The following is a 9,890-nucleotide window of genomic DNA, read 5'->3' as shown; positions in this document are numbered from 1 at the left end:
AACGCACTATTTCTAACATTTGATCTGTATGATTAGGACTGAGCTGGATTTACAAAAATAAAATCAAATTAGAGCAGAAAAATAAATCAACATGTAATATTTAAGAGTTTGATTTATAGGTGTGCATTTTACGCACACTTGGCGACAGATGCTAGTATTTTTGAACATTTGACCTAGCGCCAAAAATAATAATAATGCAAATTAACCAGTGTTGGAGTTAATCACTGACATATGCCAGGAGGGAAAAATCTAATAATATGTGATCCACTTTTTATGGAGTATATTGAAAAAAATGATTTTTTTGTGTTTTTTGGATCAAAAAAATGGTTTGTTTACATTACAAACACGGCATTTAAAGGGTTAAAAGATGTGACAGTTATTGAGTATTTGGTATTTTCATTTACGGCTCAACTTGATGAAATAGAAAAAAGTGTAAAAGAATTAAAAACTAACTGTAGGAAAAATTTGATTGACATTATTCCACAAGTGTGTGAAAATGGCTCACTAGATGTTTAGTAAGGGCCTTGGTGGACGGGATACCGGCGGGTTAAACCCCCCCCCCCCCTTTATCGGTGCCCCGGCGTACAGGTCCAGTGAGCAGAAACTGGAAAGTGTGCAGGTTTGTGGGTTTGTTGGACTAAACTCTGGTCCAAAGTCAAAGGCCTCCTGGTGGGCCTTCAGCCAAACTCAGTCTAAATGTGTGGGCGTCGGAACCTTCATTTTCCTGTAAATGCCTCCGATCTTTGGCCAAACGCCATCACATGGTCCATTAGCGCCGCTTCCACCGTCGTAAACCAGAAAAAAGGATCAATTAACTGATTAATTGGACAAACATCAGCTGGGATTCAGTCGCACGATCATAAAGAAAAAGAACAATCGATGGATTTGACGTTTTCTTTTATATATTTTAACTGTTTTTTTTCGCAGATGTTTTATTGTCCAACAGTTCCTAATGCACCAGAGTTATGTTAAAGAGTCGTAAACTTTATGATCCATTATAACACAGTTCACAGATGGATTCTGTCCGGAAGTGTGCGTTGTGTTTGACCCAAACCCACTGCTCATGTGCCTGAAGGTGCATCTGCTGCCAATAAGAAGGAAAAGGTCAAATATCCCACTGAATTCATGCATTTAAACACAACTCTGACACATCTGCCGTCCTTAACTGGAATATTTCTGCTGTTTTCCTGCTTCTGTTCCACTCGGTGTTAAATACGCTCTGACTCTCAGTGTTTGGTTCTTTTTAGAAGTTTTCATGTTTTTAATCCCTTGAAAAATGTCCGAATGTGTTGATTTTTTAATTTGTCAGAAGTTTCCCGTCCACAAACGTCTGTTAAAAAAAAAAAAAAAAAAAGAAAAAAGGCTGTTTTCAGTTTTGAGACGATGCATTTTTCAGAGAATCCAAGGCGGTTTTAGTTACGTGGTTTTAACAGGACGGTAACACTTCAAACAGACGATGACTTTACAGAATCGGGTTGATGGAAGTGGATTAAAGCTCCAGTAGTTTATGAAGTGGCTCAGATCAGATGAACCTGAAACATGTACAAGAGGAAAATGAACCAAAACCAGCAGATTGAACCAGAACCGTCCGTTTGGTCAGTTTACTTTAAACTCAAAACTCCACAACACAAAATAAACATGGTAAAAAAAATGCGTAATTATTGGACTCCATTGTACTAGAGTTTTTCTATTATTTTTATGTAGATTTGTGTTATTTTGAACTAGAATTTTTCAGCCATTTTATAATGATTTTGTTATTTTGCACTGAAATGTTTTAATCATTTTAACAGATTTTTTGTTTTGTAGTAAAATTCTTCATTATTATTTTTATTATTACTTTTTTTTTGTTGTTGTTGCTTTTTTTGTTTTTTTGTTTTGTTTTGTTTTTTTTTTTAATTTTTTTTTTGTTTTGTAGGCTACTAAAACTTTTCAATCATTTTTTATTTTGTATAAAAAAATCAACAATTCTTGTACAAATTTTTTTAAATTTGTACTAAAAATTTACATTTTTTTAACAGATTTTTTTATTTTGTGCTAAAAATGTTCAAACTTTTTTTAAACAGATTTTTTGTTTTGTAGGCTACAAAAAATTTTCAATAATTTTTTTGTATAAAAAATTTTCAATCATTTTACTATAGATTTTTAAAAATTTGTTCAAAAAATGTACAATCTTTTTCGTAACAGATATTTTTAAATTTTGTACTAAAAATGAGAACAGTGTTTTGTTTCTGTGTATTTTATCATGAAATGACAAATAAATCTGAATCTGAATCTGAATCTGTACAGTTGAAGGCGTCGTGGTTTGAACCGGCTCTGACTTCTGTTCATGGACAATGACATCCTGAAGAACATGCACTTCCATCCCATAATAATCCCTGTGGGTGGTTGTGTAGGGGCTCCAGTTCACTGCTTTGCCCGGGGCCCATAATGCTGTTAAAACGGACCTGGGATGAGGTGCGTTCAGGTGCGTTCAGCCATTTTAGAAAGATTTTATAATTTTTTGTACTAAAATTCTTTAATCATTTTTACTTTTTTTTTTTAATTTTGTAGTAAAATTTGTCTTTTTTTTATTTTTTACAGATTTTTTTAAAAAATATTGTACTGAAAATTTTCAATTTTATTTATTTATTTATTTATTTATTCATTTATTCATTCATATTACAGATTTTTTGGGTTTGTAGGCTCCTAAAAGTTTTCCGTCCTTTTGTGTATAAAAAAGTTTTAATAATTTTTCGACAGATTTTTTTTTTTTAATTTGTACTAAAAATATTCAACAATTTCAGGTGCATTCAGGTGCGTTCAGATGCGTTCAGGTGTGTTCAGGTGCGTTCAGGTGTGTTCAGGTGTGTTCAGATACGTTCAGGTGTGTTCAGGTGTGTTCAGGTGTGTTCAGATACGTTCAGGTATGTTCAGGTGTGTTCAGATACGTTCAGGTGTGTTCAGGTGCGTTCAGATGCGTTCAGGTGTGTTCAAGTGCGTTCAGGTGTGTTCAGGTGTGTTCAGGTGCGTTCAGGTGTGTTCAGATACGTTCAGGTGTGTTCAGGTGTGTTCAGGTGTTTTCAGATACGTTCAGGTGTGTTCAGGTGTGTTCAGATACGTTCAGATACGTTCAGGTATGTTCAGGTGTGTTCAGGTGTGTTCAGATACGTTCAGGTGTGTTCAGATGCGTTCAGATACGTTCAGATACGTTCAGGTATGTTCAGATATGTTCAGGTATGTTCAGGTGTGTTCAGGTGTGTTCAGATGTGTTCAGATGTGTGCGTTCAGGTGTGTTCAGATACGTTCAGGTGTGTTCAGGTGCGTTCAGATATGTTCAGGTATGTTCATGTGTGTTCAGGTGTGTTCAGATACGTTCAGGTATGTTCAGGTATGTTCAGATACGTTCAGGTATGTTCAGGTGTGTTCAGGTGTGTTCAGGTACGTTCAGATACGTTCAGGTGTGTTCAGGTACGTTCAGATACGTTCAGGTGTGTTCAGATATGTTCAGGTGTGTTCAGATATGTTCAGGTGTGTTCAGATACGTTCAGGTGTGTTCAGATACGTTCAGGTGTGTTCAGATACGTTCAGGTGTGTTCAGGTGTGTTCAGATACGTTCAGGTATGTTCAGGTGTGTTCAGGTGTGTTCAGATGCGTTCAGATACGTTCAGGTGTGTTCAGGTACGTTCAGATACGTTCAGGTGTGTTCAGGTACGTTCAGATGCGTTCAGGTGTGTTCAGGTACGTTCAGATACGTTCAGGTGTGTTCAGGTGTGTTCAGATACGTTCAGGTACGTTCAGGTGTGTTCAGATACGTTCAGGTACGTTCAGGTGTGTTCAGATACGTTCAGGTGTGTTCAGGTGTGTTCAGATACGTTCAGATACGTTCAGGTATGTTCAGGTATGTTCAGGTACGTTCAGGTACGTTCAGGTGTGTTCAGATACGTTCAGGTGTGTTCAGATGCGTTCAGGTGTGTTCAGGTGTGTTCAGGTATGTTCAGGTACGTTCAGGTACGTTCAGGTGTGTTCAGATACGTTCAGGTGTATTCAGATGCGTTCAGGTGTGTTCAGGTGTGTTCAGGTGCGTTCAGGTGTGTTCAGATGCGTTCAGGTGTGTTCACAGGGCTCGTGACTGCGACTGAATTACGGTCGCATGCGCCTGAGAATTTCGGTAGTGCGACTGTTTTTGAGATTACGATCGCACGGTGCGCCAATCAAAAAATGAGCGAAAATTAATACGTGCGCCTAGAATAATGGCTGCAGAAGTAACTCGTCAGCTGAAAATAAACAAGCTCCACGCCCCGCTGACTGAAGCGGAAAATCTAGTCCCCGCCCCCTCGCGTGCGCAAGCGGCATAAACAAAGGGATCAAATAACTCCACCGACGTTTGAAACAATCTCCCGCCAAACCCGGGTAGTAGCGCTGGCGTTGTTCCAAGTATTTTCCCATGACGTAATGTATCCTGCAAGTCAGATGATCATGTTGCGCGAATCAACTTGCTACACGATCAGCTGACCGTAACCAGCGAATCGAGGGGCTAATGAATAAACAACAAGCGGTATCCAGACGTGTACATGATTCGTCAAAAGTTTGACTTGACTTTAGGCGTGGTGTAGACCACAGTGACTAAGGGCCTTTAGGCCATGAAATAAAAAAGTTGGTTGTTGCAAATAATGGTGTGATTCGTCTTTCTTCTCCAAGAACCAACTAAAGTATATACCACACATTGACAATTGTTTTGCACCTGTGTCAATGTAAGCTTTTTCTTTCATACTCTATTCAAATACTTTATTCTAGGTTATTAACATTGCTTAAATACATATAGGAATATTACTTGGTATGGCCAAGAGTTTTGCTTGTTCTCCAAATTTTTTAATATAATAGTGGTGCGCCTAGATTTTAGCCTGTGCTCCTAACTTTTTAGGGTTAGGAGCACAGTACTCCTAGGTCAAAAAGTGAATTTTGAGCCCTGGTTCAGGTGTGTTCAGGTGCGTTCAGGTGTGTTCAGATGTGTGCGTTCAGGTGTGTTCAGGTGTGTTCAGGTGTGTTCAGGTGTGTTCAGATGCGTTCAGGTGTGTTCAGGTGTGTTCAGATGCGTTCAGGTGTGTTCAGATGTGTGCGTTCAGGTGTGTTCAGATACGTTCAGATGCGTTCAGGTGTGTTCAGGTGCGTTCAGATGGGCTCAGGTGCGTTCAAGTGCGTTCAGGTGTATTCAGATGCGTTCAGGTGTGTTCAGATGCGTTCGGGTGTGTTCAGATGTGTGCGTTCAGGTGTGTTCAGATGCGTTCAGGTGCGTTCAAGTGTGTTCAGCCATTTTATAAAGATTTTATAATTTTTGTACTAAAATTCTTTAATCATTTTTACATTTTTTGTAGTAAAATTTGTCTTTTTATTTTTTATTTATTTATTTATTACAATTTTTTTTAGGCTCTTAAAAAGTTTTCCATCTTTTTTTGTATAAAAAAATTTCAATAATTTTTCTACAGATTTTTTAAAAAATTTGTACTAAAATATACAACAATGTCAGGTGCGTTTAGGTGTTTTCAGATGTTTTCAGATGTGTTCAGGTGTGTTCAGGTGAAACGCGCGTGGAAATGCGCGTCATTGTGACCATCTCCCGCCAACACGCGGCTCTGTGGGAGGATTTCTCCCACTTTTCCCTCAGACCTTCACAGGTGAGCTCATATTTACTTTAGTTTCATATTCTGGTGGGTTTTTCTCTGACAGGGGCTCCTGTGAACCCGCTCCTCCGTCCCGGTCCCTCCGTCCGTCCGTCCGTCCGTCTGTCGCCGTGCGCGCCGCTGTGACGCACGGTCACATCCACTCAGGTCCGCGTCGGGGATGAGCGCAGACAGGATGAGACCGGATCCACGGAGCGCAGCATCCCACTGAACCGGACCGGAGCTGCGCATGTGTGCGCGTGGACCCACCCGGGTTCGGAAAGTTCAGCTGGAGGCTGAAGGGAACAGAACCGGACCACCTACAGGACCCGAGCCCGGATCTGACAGAACCGGCTCCCTTTGAACCCGGTCCGTGCCGTTCTGGAGCAGGTGTCCTGGCAGAACCGGGTCCTGGCTGAACCGCCGGAAGTGGATCCACGCAGAACTTTTGGGTGAGATGTCTGAACGCGGCTGTGCGCGTGCTGTCGCCCGTTGACGCACCGGACCGGACCGGCCCGGGGCTCGTGGTGCGTTCAGGGTCACATGTGTGGATGTGAAAAGCTGCTTTGGGTTCCACCTCCGTGAGCGGAAACTCGACCCTCCCGTCCGACACCGACACCGACACCGCGGGGGCGTCCGGGACCGGAGGAGCGCGAGGGACGATGACACGAGCCGCAGTTTGATGGGTAAGAGTCCGAGGATGGACACGGAACCGGGTCAGAGGGTCCGGCAGCACGAGCCCCGTTTAAATCCAACTGGTTTTGTTTGATGGAACCGGATCAAACCGACCTCCTTTTACGCGCGTGTCGATCCAAAGTGCTCCTGTCACTCACAGTAAATACAGCCAATCAGACACAAGCATTTCATCTGTTTTTGTTTTTAATGTAGTTCTAATATTCGGAGCGCACACCCGTGGAACAGCTGCTTTTACGCACAGTTTTGCGTAAAAGTTGCACCAGTTACACAATAAATACCTTTGTTTTGTTTTTTTTGTTCAGTGTAAACATGAGGTGAAGTGGGTTTGAGGATGTTTTAGTGGATAAACATGAACCTGGATGTGCTTTTAGGGTTCTTTTTTTTGTTTGTTTTTTTTACCTCAGGTTTGTGCACCTGCCTGTGTCACGTGACCAACCCCCATAAACTTATGGATTAATGATGCGTCACTGCGTCATAACATTAAATACCTACGTCACTTCACCTGATTGGACAGCAGGTGACTGTGGTTTAAAGTGGATTTGATGTTTAATATGTTGGATCGTATTCTCCTACGTGAACTTTTAAGGTACTATTTTTTAATGTTTTTTTTATTTTATTATTATTATTTATTTTTATTTATTTATTTATTTATTAAAGGTACTTTTCATAGTTTTTAGTGAGTCTAACCCAGGGGTCTCAAACATGCGTCCCAGGGGCCAAATCCAGCCCACCAGAGGTTCCAATCCGGCCCGTGGGATGAATTTACAAAGTGTAAAAACTCCAGTCCAGGCTGTGGAACTCATTTTAGTGTGGGTTCCACATCCAGACCAATCTGATCTACAGTCAAATAAGAACAGCAGAAGAACCCACACAGAAGAAGGACTGCAGATTTACTACTGGGTTTGATCTGAAAAAAATATTCCGTTATGTCTAATGACAACTTCAAATCCTTGTCTTTGTTTTAGTGCAAAAAAATAACATTAAATTATGAAAATATTTCCATTTCCAAACTCTCCTGTACCAATAAAATGTGACTAACCTGAACAAATGTGCCCAACCTGAAATGTATGTATGTATTAAATTCAGTCCAGTTTGAACTCTTTTCTTCCGTTCCTCAGTGTTTAGTGTCTTTGGAGATCTGATCCAGAATGCACATGGACTAATGAGAAACTGAAGTATAATATTGTTAAAATTGCACTGATTTTTCTGAAGAAATGTCAGTTTTGTCAGGTTTTTTTTTTTTTTTGGTTTGGATAGTTTATAAAAGTAAGTATTTTCATAATTTAATGGCAGTTTTTTGTGCACTTAAACACAGACAAAAATTGTCAGTTGTCATTATTTCTAGGTTCTTCTGTTCTTATTTTACTGGTTGGGTCCACTGCAGATCAGATCAGGCTGAATGTGGAACCTGAAAGAACAGGAGTTTGAGAACCCTGCTTTAACCCTTTAAGCCCTGGTTCCAGGTAACGGTTAACATATGAAGGTCTGTGTGTGATGTTTAGTGACATCTAGTGGTGAAGTGGCAGATACATCCATCATCGTCACCTATAGCGGTCACAAACACCAGCCAGGGTGATTTTTTTTTCCTGATTCTGGTCCTTTTCAAGGTTCTGATAGTTTTGGATTTTTCATTATAGTTTAGTTTTATTTGATTTTGACTTTTTTTTCTCTAATTCAGTTCGTTTTAATTCGTTTTTATGACAGGTTTGATAGTTTTTATTAATTTTCGTTATTTTCTAAATGCTTAGTTTTAGTTCAGTTGTAGTTTAGTTGTAGTTCAGTTGTAGTTCAGTTGTAGTTCAGTTGTAGTTCAGTGGTCTCTTTTCTCTTCTTCTCTGTGCTCCTATTCAAATCAATCCCAGACAGGACTCTGCTGCTTTAGTCTCCATGTTTCCAGGTAGAGTGGGGACCAGAAGACGACTGGAAACCACAAGTGAACACAAGTGACGGAGCAAAAAGTGTCGTATGGAGACAGCACAGAAAACTGAGAGAGTGAAATAAATCGATTTTACATCAATCCAACACTGACAAAAACAAAAACTAAGGAAATTTTATCCATAATTTTTGTCTGTTTTAGTTAGTTTTATAAGCACACAATACAGTTTCAGTTAGTTATCCTTTTTTTCTTTTAATTATAGTTTTTATTTATTTCAGTTAACGAAATTTTTTTTTACAATTCTAGTTTTCGTCGTTTTGTTAGTTTTCGTTAATGGTAATAACCTTGGTCTTTTTTAATGATTTTTACAGATTTTTTTGTTTTGTAGTAAAATTTTTCGGACCACAAATGGGGAGCGTTAGTCTATAGCAAGCAGTACACACCCCCCCACCCCCCCCATGCTCTTCTGTAATAAGGTACGTTGTGCTCCACCCCCACCCCCTGTCTTCAGTGGTAATGTCCATCATGTCCTCCCCTGGTCGTGAGGGGAGGTGCTACCTGTGCTACATATATGAGGTCCCCCCCCCCGCTTGACAAGGAGGATAATGATGAGGTAAGGGGGGGGGGGGGGGGGGTTTATCTATAGAGTGCTATACCCCCCCCCCCCCCCCCCGAAAGCTAAATTTTTTGGGGGGTGGCAGGAGGCTCATGATAACGGAAAGGCTCCATCTGCGTTAAGGTTTTTTTTTTTTTCACTCGATATTTTCCTCGTTTCTTCTATTTTCATGGTTTACGTTCTGACTGTATTTCCTGGTGTTTTTTTGTTTTTTTTACAGTAAACTTCTGTAGAATATTTCATTTCTTCTCTATCGTAATAATGTACTTAAGGTGATTGTTTTTTTGTTTTTTTTACTTTTCTCTGGTCGTCACATGTGCATAATTAGACGCTGACCTTTGTGTCGGTCTCTTGATGCTGATTGGTCGTGTGGGTGAAAACCAGCCTCGGTCCCCTGGATGCTGACGTCTGGGATACTGTCGCTATGGAAACCAAACCCAGTTAGGGCTGATGGGTTGATCATATGGAAACTAAAGTCCACAGGATGGATCAGGACCGGTCTGGTTCTGGTCTGGGATCAGGACCAGGTCCTTATGGGTCTGGTTTTGTGCAGGAGGTCAAACACTCACTGATTAAAGGGTTTGATCGGGATTGATAGATGTTTATTTTTTTTTATTATTATTGAAATGCAAGAACTCGAGTCAATGGGATAGTTCGTTGCCATGGTAACCAGAGGGGTGTCACTTCCCAGTTTGGGATGGTTTCAGATGTTTTTGGTTTCATCGACATAATAATCCTTATTTCTGAATTTAAAGTATGTATAGGTGTGTATGGGTTTTACTGTTATTCAGCGCTGTCAAAGGCCTCAGATGTTTAACCAGATTAATCACAGAGTTTCTGTGGATTCATTTCCATTCACTACAATTAAATTTCATTTATTTTTATTCTGTATCAATGGCATTTCAAGACAGAAGTGAATATTTATGCATTTAACGTGTTTGTCCAGTCTGATGATGATGATAATGATGGTGGTGATGATGATGGTGGTGATGATGGTGATGATGATGATGGTGATGATGATGATAATGGTGAAGATGGTGATGATGATGATGGTGGTGATGATGAT

At 40.1% G+C, this 9,890-nt stretch overlaps 1 protein-coding gene across 2 annotated transcripts in view; it reads left to right on the top strand.

Moving 5' to 3' along the window:
* The first annotated feature begins 3,253 nt into the window (after positions 1–3,253).
* fam163b (family with sequence similarity 163 member B) overlaps positions 3,254–9,890 on the top strand; it is a 10,214-nt gene continuing 3,577 nt past the window's right edge. Inside the window, exon 1 of one of the 2 annotated variants that reach the window (XM_030143541.1) lies at positions 3,254–3,261. The gene's annotated coding sequence lies outside the window, so the exon portion shown is untranslated. Of the gene's footprint in view, positions 3,262–6,017; positions 6,323–9,890 lie in introns of those variants that run through there. The other variant, XM_030143540.1, reaches the window with a different exon arrangement.

The sequence above is a fragment of the Sphaeramia orbicularis genome, chromosome 9 (genome assembly GCF_902148855.1).
Source record: "Sphaeramia orbicularis chromosome 9, fSphaOr1.1, whole genome shotgun sequence".
In the NCBI taxonomy this organism is placed as follows: Eukaryota; Metazoa; Chordata; class Actinopteri; order Kurtiformes; family Apogonidae; genus Sphaeramia; species Sphaeramia orbicularis.
Note: the sequence above shows the minus strand (reverse complement) of the source record. Positions and strands in the feature narration are given on the sequence as shown.